Source organism: Eptesicus fuscus, chromosome 6 (assembly GCF_027574615.1).
Source record: "Eptesicus fuscus isolate TK198812 chromosome 6, DD_ASM_mEF_20220401, whole genome shotgun sequence".
Classification (NCBI taxonomy): Eukaryota; Metazoa; Chordata; class Mammalia; order Chiroptera; family Vespertilionidae; genus Eptesicus; species Eptesicus fuscus.
In genome coordinates this window covers 30,817,433-30,826,559 of record NC_072478.1, presented here as the reverse complement: position 1 = coordinate 30,826,559, position 9,127 = coordinate 30,817,433, and the positions used below count along the sequence as shown (strand labels likewise).

At 50.7% G+C, this 9,127-nt stretch overlaps 1 pseudogene; it reads right to left on the bottom strand.

Moving 5' to 3' along the window:
* Positions 1-2,551: 2,551 nt before the first annotated feature.
* Positions 2,552-7,433, bottom strand: LOC114234841 (40S ribosomal protein S8-like; annotated as a pseudogene).
* Between the last annotated feature and the right edge of the window lie 1,694 nt (positions 7,434-9,127).

Below are 9,127 nucleotides of genomic sequence, written 5' to 3'. Positions count from 1 at the left end.
ATCACTTAATGAGCACCGGCCGTGTACTAGGTTTTGTTTGGGTTGGTGAGGACACAACAGGACAGACAGACAGGAAGCTGATGTTCTTGGAAAGAGAAAGAGAAAATAAACAATAGTCCAGCCAGCATGGCTCAGAGGTTGGCCAGGAGGTCACGGTTCGATTCCTAGTCAGGGAACATGCCCAGGTTTCGGGCTCAATCCCCAGTGTGGGGCCTGCAGGAAGCAGCCAATCAATGATTCTCTCTCATCATTGATGTTTCTATCTCTCCCTCTCCCTTCCTCTCTGAAATCAATAAAAATATTTTGTAAAATGATAAATTAATAGATGAGTGTAGTATATTACAAGGTGTTAAATGTGTTGTAAAACACAGAGCAGGGCCGAAACCGGTTTGGCTCAGTGGATAGAGCGTCGGTCTGAAAGGTCCCAGGTTCAATTCCGGTCAAGGGCATGATGCGGGCACATCCCCAGTAGGGGGTGTGCAAGGGCAGCTGATCGATGTTTCTCTCTCATCGTTTCTAACTCTCTATCCCTCTCTCTTCCTCTCTGTAAAGAATCAATAAAATATATTTAAAAAAAGAAAAATATATATAAAAAAAAAAAAACACACAGAGCAGGGTCAGGAGTCCAAGATGGCAATGAGGGAGCCGCCGAGTTCTATTAGGGGAGGATGAGAGGTCACTGCACTGAGAAGGTAGGAAAAGAGGATACAGAATGGCTGTGCAAAGGCTCTGGGGCAGGAGCAAGGATGGCAAGGAAGCAGTGTGGTCCTCCAGAACAGCCACTGCCTCCCAGGAGCCCACAAGGATTTATTCCAGCCCCATCTAGAGTAACATCCCTGCTCACCGAAGGCTACTGCTATGTCAGGCTGCAAGACAAGGCTCAGGAAAACTTGGCTGAACAGAATACAATCCTGTCTCTTCCATGGTATCCTTGTTTGTGGCTGTATTGCTGGGCCCTTTTGAACTGTAATGTTTTAACAGCTTTACAGAGTTACTAGAGGCCTGGTCATGCATGGATAGGGTCCCTAGGCCTGGCCAGCGATCAGGGTCAATCTGTAGGGTGACTGGCAGGACAATCGGGGGGCCCCTGCTGGCACCCGCCTTGGCGGGCCTAGGGCCTACTGGCTGGGGGCAGCTCCTGCAGTGAGTGTTTGCCCCCTGTTGGTCAGTGTGTATCATAGCGACCAGTTGTTACACCAATTGTTCCACCGTTCGGTTGATTTGCATATTAGGCTTTTATTATCTACACTTATAAAAGAGTAACATGCAAATTGACTATAACTTTGTGGCACCCACCAGCCAATCAGGAGTGAGTATGCAAATTAACCCAACAAAGCTGGAGGGATAATTTGCATGTGTAGGCGCCACCAGGGGCGATGACGCAGGCGTTCTGCACCATCCCAGCCACTCTGGGCCTCTGGGCAGCGTGGGAAGGCAGAAAGGTGGCTCCGGCCAGAGCAAAGACGGTGCCGGCAGCCAGGGGAAGGATGGCCCATTCTTGCACAAATCTTCGTGCATCAGGCCTCTAGTATAGGATAATCACATACCATACAATTCACTCCACAATGTAATTTTAATACATTCTGTCATTTTTAAACTTTTTAATAAAAATGTTATTGTCTATGTAAAAGGTTACAAAACAAGTCTTAAATGCTTGTATTAGAAAAGAAAAAAAAAATCTTAAAATCAATGACCAAAGGTTTCACCTTAAAAATTTTGAAAAAGGCCCTGGCTGATGTGGCTCAGTTCATTGGAGTGTCGTCATCCCATACACCAAAGAGTGGCAGGTTGGATTCCTGGTCAGGGCACATGCCAGGGTTGCAGGATCAATCCCTGGTAGGGGCATGCAGGAGTCAGCCAATTAATGTTTCTCTCTCACATCAAGGTCTCTCTCCCTCTTCCTCTCTCTAAAAAATCAATTTTTTAGAAGTTAGAAAAAGAAGAGTAAGTGGCAAGAAGGGGATAAAAAACGTAACAGCAGAGCCCTAGCCGATTTTGTTCAGCATCGGCTCAAGGACTGAAGGGTCGCAGGTTCAATTCCAGTCAAGAGCACATACCTTGGTTGCGGGTTCAACCCCCAGTCCCCACTTGGGGCTTGTGTGGGAGGCAAACAATCAATGTGTGTCTCATACATCAATGTTTCTCTGTCTCTCCCCCTCCCTTCCACTCTCCCAAAAAAAAAAAAAAAAAAATCAGTGGGAAAAATATCCTCAGGTGAGGATTAACAAAAAACACACAAAACAAAGAAACAAGCAAACAAAAATGTAACAGCAGAAATGCATGAAATAGGAAACTGTAGAAAGAATTAACTACCCTCCTCCCCCCCGCCCCCCCAAAAAAGCTGGTTCTTTAAAAGAAACAACAAATTTGATCAACCTCTAGCCAGACTGATCAAGGGAAGAAGAGGAAGAGATACAACATCAGGAATACAAGAGGCACAGCCCTGCAGACCCACACATGGGAGTGAGCGCACGGCCCACATGCGCATTCCGTACGTGCATCATCTTTAATGATCACAGCAGCTCCCTGAGGAAGGCGCTGTGACTGAACCTCACCTGTGGTCACAGACGGAGAAACAGGCTCAGAGAGTGCAAATAACATGTGTAGGTCCCTCAGTAACTCATCAGCAGAACTGGGCCTTGAACCCAGGACTTTGTAATCAAAGCTGAGAGTCAAGGGCTTCTTCTAGGTTCTAATCCCAGCTCAGCTTTCTGGTGGTGCCCAGAGTCACGGTGGATTCCTGTGGCCCTAAGAATAAAAGCCAAGTCCTCACTGTCACACCAGGCTCTCTTGTCCCCTCTGCCCTCCCTCCACCTGGATGCCTTGACCAGCAAATGAGCCCACAGTTGGCTCCAGCCTCAGTCCCCTGTGGGCCCCCCACATTGGATGAGCCATTTGATTTTTTCCAGAAGCAGCAGAAACTTCAGAGCTGTGGCCAGAACCAGGCACTGAGGAGGGAGATGACAGAAAAATACCCCAAACTCTCTCTCTCCTCCTGCCAGTCAGAGCCTCCCATTGACCAAAACTGGCCAGAAGTGCAGGAGCCCAGGGACCCCACCACTGAGGTCAGCCAGGCACAGAAAAGACAGATGTCCCTCTGCAGGTTGCTCCCCGAAACCAGCCCACGCTGCATCAGCCAGCAGGCAGTGCACATCACTGGAGACCCTGGTTCCAGCCGGAACTCAGACCCAACTGCCTCCGTTTCCCACTGAAGGGAAACTATGACCACCTTCCAGGATTCAGCTGGGGCTTGGCCCTGATTGCCTCGGTCTCTCCATTGTCACTCGGGAAGGAACCAAGAGCAAGTGCAGAGTGGAATGGCCACCTGAGCCTGTGAAGGCAGCTTTGAGGGCCTGAGGGCCCGGCCACCTCCCCAGACAGAGATCAGCCCCACTTCAGTCCTAGGTCCCCCACTGATGGCGCCCGATGGCACCCCTTCTGACTGTGACTCACATTTATCGCAGAACTCTTCCCCAGCTGCCAAATAAGTGGCATGCAAATGAGCTGCTATTTCATTTAAAGCATGTGCAAACAAGCCATGGTGGGGGTTTTTATTATTGATTTCAGGGAGAGGAAGGGGGAGAGAGAGAGAAACATCAATGATGGGAGAGAATCATCTATTGACTGTCTACTGGAACGGACCCCGAAACCTGAGCGTGTGCCCTGACTGGAAATCAAACTGTGACCTCCTGCCTCATGGGTCAACGCTCAACCACTGAGCCACACCTGCCGGGCAAACAAGCCATGTTTTTAACTCAGTCTGACCCATTGACAGAAGAGAGCTAATCAGGAAAAGACAAAAGGAACCTGGATTGGGAGTGAGAGTGTGAGGATCCAGGGCATCTCCCTGGGCCTCAGGATTCTGAAGGATTGATACAGTTGGTGCTCCCTAAATTACAGCCTTATCCTGGTTACTAATTCAGCCAGTATTTATCTGTCTTCCCACTATGCGCCGGGCGGGTCTGAACAAAACACATACACTCCCTTCCTCACCGTTTTGTCTCGAGGGGCAAATAACTGAATTTCACACGACTTTGGAAGGTAAGGAGTGCCGTGAAAAAAGATCAAGAACCGGGAGGGTTGGCGGTGTGGGGAGTTTGCAGTTTGAAATGGGTGGTCAGGCCCTAGCTGGTTTGGCTCAGTGGATAGAGCGTTGGCCTGCTAACTGAAAGGTCCCAGGTTCGGTTCTAGTCAAGGGCACATGCCCGGGTTGTGGGCTTGGTCCCCCAGTCGGGGGCTTGCAGGGGGCAGCCAATCAATGATTTCTCTCATCATTGATGTTTCTATCTCTCTCTCCCTCTTCCTTCCTCTCTGAAATCAATAAAAATATACTTTTTTAAAAAAGAAAGAAAGAAATGGGTGGTCAGGGGAAGCCTCGCTAAGAAGGTGACATTGGATAAGAGACCTGAAAGCGGTGAGGGGGGCGGGGGGCGTCTGGAGAAAGGGCTTGCTGAGCAGAGGTCACACAGCCGTCCAAGGCCTGAGGCTGGCCTGTGCCTGGCATGTTGGAGGGACAGCAGGAAGGCCCAGGGGGCTGGAACGGAATGAGTGAAGGGGTGAGAGGGAGGAAGTGAGGGCAAGGAGGTGACAGGGCAGGCCGTGCAGGGTCCTTTTGGCGCGGGAGGACTTGGGCTATTACCCTGAGGCACGTGGGAGCCGTGAGGGCTGTGGACAGAGCAGGAGCCTGCCCACTCGGTGCTCATCGCATCCTCTGGTGGCTACTGCCGGGAGGACAGGCTGTGGAGTCCGAGGGCCGAATCTGACTCGGCTGCTCACAGGCGCCTCCTGGTGGCTGCGAGGGAGAACAGGCCGTGGGCGGCGCCGGGAGACCACGGTAGAGGGGACTGCCTGGTCCAGGAGGGATAGTGGGGGAGGTTGGGGGAGAGAGATAAGGGGACAGGGGGTGGGAGGTTGGTGGTGAGGAGGGAGAAGGATGGTGGGGTCCACCTAGGTGGAGGTGGAGGATGGGGGTGATAAACAAGTGGGTTCTGGGTGTGTTCTTAAACTGGAACCCACAGGTGTGCGTTGGGTGTGGAGATTGAGGAAATCAGATGTATTCAGGCCGCCTCCAGGATTTGGGCCTCAGAACCGGGAGCGTGGAGCCGCTGTAAGGAGGAGGGGGGAGATGCAGGAGCAGGGAGGTGCAGGAGGGGCAGGTGTTAGGAGAAGACCCAGAGTTCAGTTTTGGAATTGTACGTTTGGGGCTCTGCTAGGAGGTGCATGTGGACACCGGTAGGCTGGTTATCTATGCATCATAACAAATCTCCCCAAAAGCAGTGGCTTAAAACAACACGTATGTTATTTATCTCACAGTTTTCAGGCTGCAGAGCTGGATTCTCTGCTCGGACCTCACTGATGGTGTTGGCCAGCACTGGGCCTTACTAAGCTAGACTGGGGAAGGGTACACGCTCAGCTCCTGCAGGGCGTCGTGGGATTTATTCACATGTTGTCCTAGGACTGGGGCCCCCCTCCTTGCTGGCTGTTAGCTGGAAGCCGCTCTCAGCTTCTGGCCGTGTGGCCTTTCATCCCAAGTGAGGCGGGAGCCAAGGAGGATTCGGGGCAGAGGAGGGACGTGGTCTGGTGTAAGAGGAAGGGAAGAGTCAACATGGCTGTTGATTTCTTTAGTTGTTCATTATCCATTTCTCCCATGTAACACGCACACATGCACACGCACAGGAAGAGGCAGGAGCCGAACCCCTTGTGTCCTGAGGGTCCAGAACATCACTGGCCCACGGCAGGTGCACAACAAATACCTGTTGAAGAGAGGGGTGAAGGGGGTCTCGCATCAACACTGTTGCTGCTGCTGGTCTGAGTTTTCAGCATCCTTTTCTAAAATCATTTGGGGCTTCAAGTAAGGACACACACACACACACACACACACACGCACACACACGCCCACGAGGCTGGGTTTATCTGGTGACCCGTTGTTTCCTGCCCTTGGTGCACAGGAGTGGCAGGCCAGGTGTTCACAAGAGCTGCCACCCCATCCAGTGTCAGCTCATGCCTGACCTGTCACTTCCCACCTCCCCAGTGCCTCAGAACTGTCCTTTGTCCAGTGGCCAGTCTCCTGACTCAGGCTCACGTGCCTCCGTGGCCGCCTGCCCCTTTTTCCGTGAGGCCTCTAACAAGGCAGCCTTGTTCTTCCCAGAGGACTAGGACGCAGAGAACCTGCCAGCCACCGCCCCCCCCCTCCTCTATCCTAGAAAAAGCTGGCTCTGCATATGGGACCGAAACAACTTTGTTCTATTGGGTGCCCTGCTGCATGACTGCCAAGCCCCCGTTTTACAGACGAGGACACTGAGATTCAGAGGAAAAGGTGGCTCACATTCAGAGGACGGGGAGACTGAAGAGGGGTCCCAGCAGGCTTTCCTGGAGCCCACAAAGTCCTACCTGACCAGGTCCTTTCTCCTCTCTGGCTTTATCCATCCCTCTGGTACAGCCCCTCTGGCCCCTTACCCCCTTGCCCGCCCCCCCCCCCTTTTTATTTTGAGAACAATTAAACACGTTTATTACATGAACCAAGATAGGAGGGAGGGGAATTTATTTGCCGTTCTGGGCCTTGGTTTTCCTCAGCTAGAACTCCAACGCATAGCCATCTGCATGGCCACACTGGTCTGCTTTTTTTATCCTTACCCAAGGAGTGAGGATCTTTTTTCCATTTATTTGTTAGAGTGGAAGGGGAGGGGGAGGAGGAGGAGAGAGAGAGAAACATCAAGATAAGAGAGACACATTGATTGGCTGCCACACACACACACACACACACACACACTTCACTGGGGTCTGGAAATTACCCACCCAGGTATGTGCCCTTGACCAGGAATCGAACCCGATACCCTCCAGTGCCCAGGCTGGCACTAACCACTGAACCACGTGGGTGAGGCACTGGCCTGGTCTTGAAGCAAAGCATGCAAGAAGCTTGCCCTGTTGGAACTGCTCCTCTAGAAAATTGCTGATTTGGGCATTCTTTTCTCTTTCATCATATTTTTTCTGAATTTTCTTTGATTTTTTTTTTTGTTTGTTTGTTTAAAATATCTTCCTCCTCAGTAGTTAGCTTGGCCTCCTTCTTGTGGCCCAGGCGCAGTGCATAGTGGGACTTGTACCACTGTCGGTAGGGTGTGCTGTCAATGAGCACCAAGCAGTTCTTTACCAGGGTTTTGGTGCAAACTAGGTCATTGTTGGATGCATTGTAGACAACATCAATAATCCCTGCTTTGCACATACAACACTCTGAGCCCCAGAAGAAGTTGCCCGTGTCCAGCCTCGAGGCAAGGTACCTGTTGCCTCCCTGCATGCAGTCTGTGTGCATTCAGTAAGGGCCAGTCTTAGTGGTAACAGCAGGGTGCCCCGGCTCATATATTCAATTTTCTGTGGTAGGGCATTCTCTTGCCCCTGGTCTTATGGTGCTTGTACCAGTTGTCCTGAGAGATGCCCATGGCTCAGCATCCCCTAGAAAGAGGCGGCCCACTTGCTTTTTTTTTTATTTTTATTTTTATTTTATTGATTTTTTACAGAGAGGAAGAGAGAGGGACAGAGAGTTAGAAACATCGATGAGAGAGAAACATCGATCAGCTGCCTCTTGCACACCCCCTACTGGGGATGCGTTCGCAACCAAGGCACATGCCCTTGACCGGAATCGAACCCGGGACCCTTGAGTCCGCAGGCCGACGCTCTATCCACTAAGCCAAACCGGTTTCGGCCCCACTTGCTTTTTAAAAACATACCAGGTAACTCAGCCAGGCGTGACTCGGTGGTTTAGAGTCTACCTGTGAAACAGGAGGTCACGGTTCGATTCCTGGTCAGGGCAAATGCCCAGGTTACGGGCTCAATCCCCAGTGTGGGGTGTGCAGGAGGTAGCTGGTCAATGATTCTCTCATCATTGGTGTTTTTATTTCTCTCTCCCTCTTCCTTCCTCTATGAAATCAACAAAAATTCAAAACAAACAAACAAAAAATACCAGGTAGCCCTGGCGAGTGTGGCTCAGTTGGTTGGAACCTTGTCCTGTGCCCTGAAGTGCTGAGGGTTTGATTCTAAGACAGGGCACATACCCAGGTTGCAGGTTTGATCCCGGTTGGAGCGCCTGGGGGAGGCAACTTATCGATGTTTCTTTCTCTCTCTCTCTCTCTCTCTCTCTCTCTCTCTCTCTCTCTCTCTCTCTCCTGCCCCCCTTCCTTCTTCTCTAAAATCAATAGAAACCTATCCTCGGGTGAGGTTTAAAAAAAAAAAAAAAACTCCAGCCCTCACTGGTTTGGCTCAATGGATAGAGTGTCGGCCTGCAGACTGAAGGGTCCCAGGTTCGATTCCGGTCAAGGGCATGTGCCTTGGTTGTGGGCACATCCTCAGTAGGAGGTGTGCAGGAGGCAGCTGATTGTTGTTTCTCTCTCATTGATGTTTCTGACTCTCTATCCTTCTCCCTTCCTCTCTGTAAAAAAATCAATAAAATATATTAAAAAACAATAAAAACTCCAGGTAGCTCCGGCCTCAGGGCCTTCGCACTCACTGTACCTTCTACTTGGTACATCCTTCCCCACACAGATGTTTGCTAATTCTCTTCCCTTCTTTCAAGTTGGTGCTCACATCTGTTGATCTGAACAAATCTTCCTCTGACCATCCAACTTGATTCTACAACTTGCCCCAGCTGCATGTTGCCAACCCCCCTTCCATTTCCCTTTTTCTTTGTCTCCTAGCTTATCGCCAGCTGGGGCACCCAGCTGAGTGTATTTGTAGGGTAGTTACTTGTTGCACAAGGGGGGGGGCTGGAATTTGTCAGAGGTGTAAAATGTGCAGTTTTGCAAGCTGGCTGATGTAGCTGTGATGCAAGAATCAGGACCCACTACAAAGCAGGGCTGTTTGCCCTGGAGCGCCAGTCCTTCAACATTTACAGTTGTCTGTTTATTATGCTTAATGTTTGTGGCTACCCTGGGCCCCATTAGAATATAAGTTCCTGGGGCAGGGGTCTGCCCACCTTGCTCTCTGCTGTCACCCTGGCACCTAGGACAGTGGTCGGCAAACTCATTAGTCAACAGAGCCAAATATCAACAGTACAACGATTGAAATTTCTTTTGAGAGCCCAATTTTTTAAACTTAAACTTCTTCTAACGCCACTTCTTCAAAATAGACTCGCCCAGGC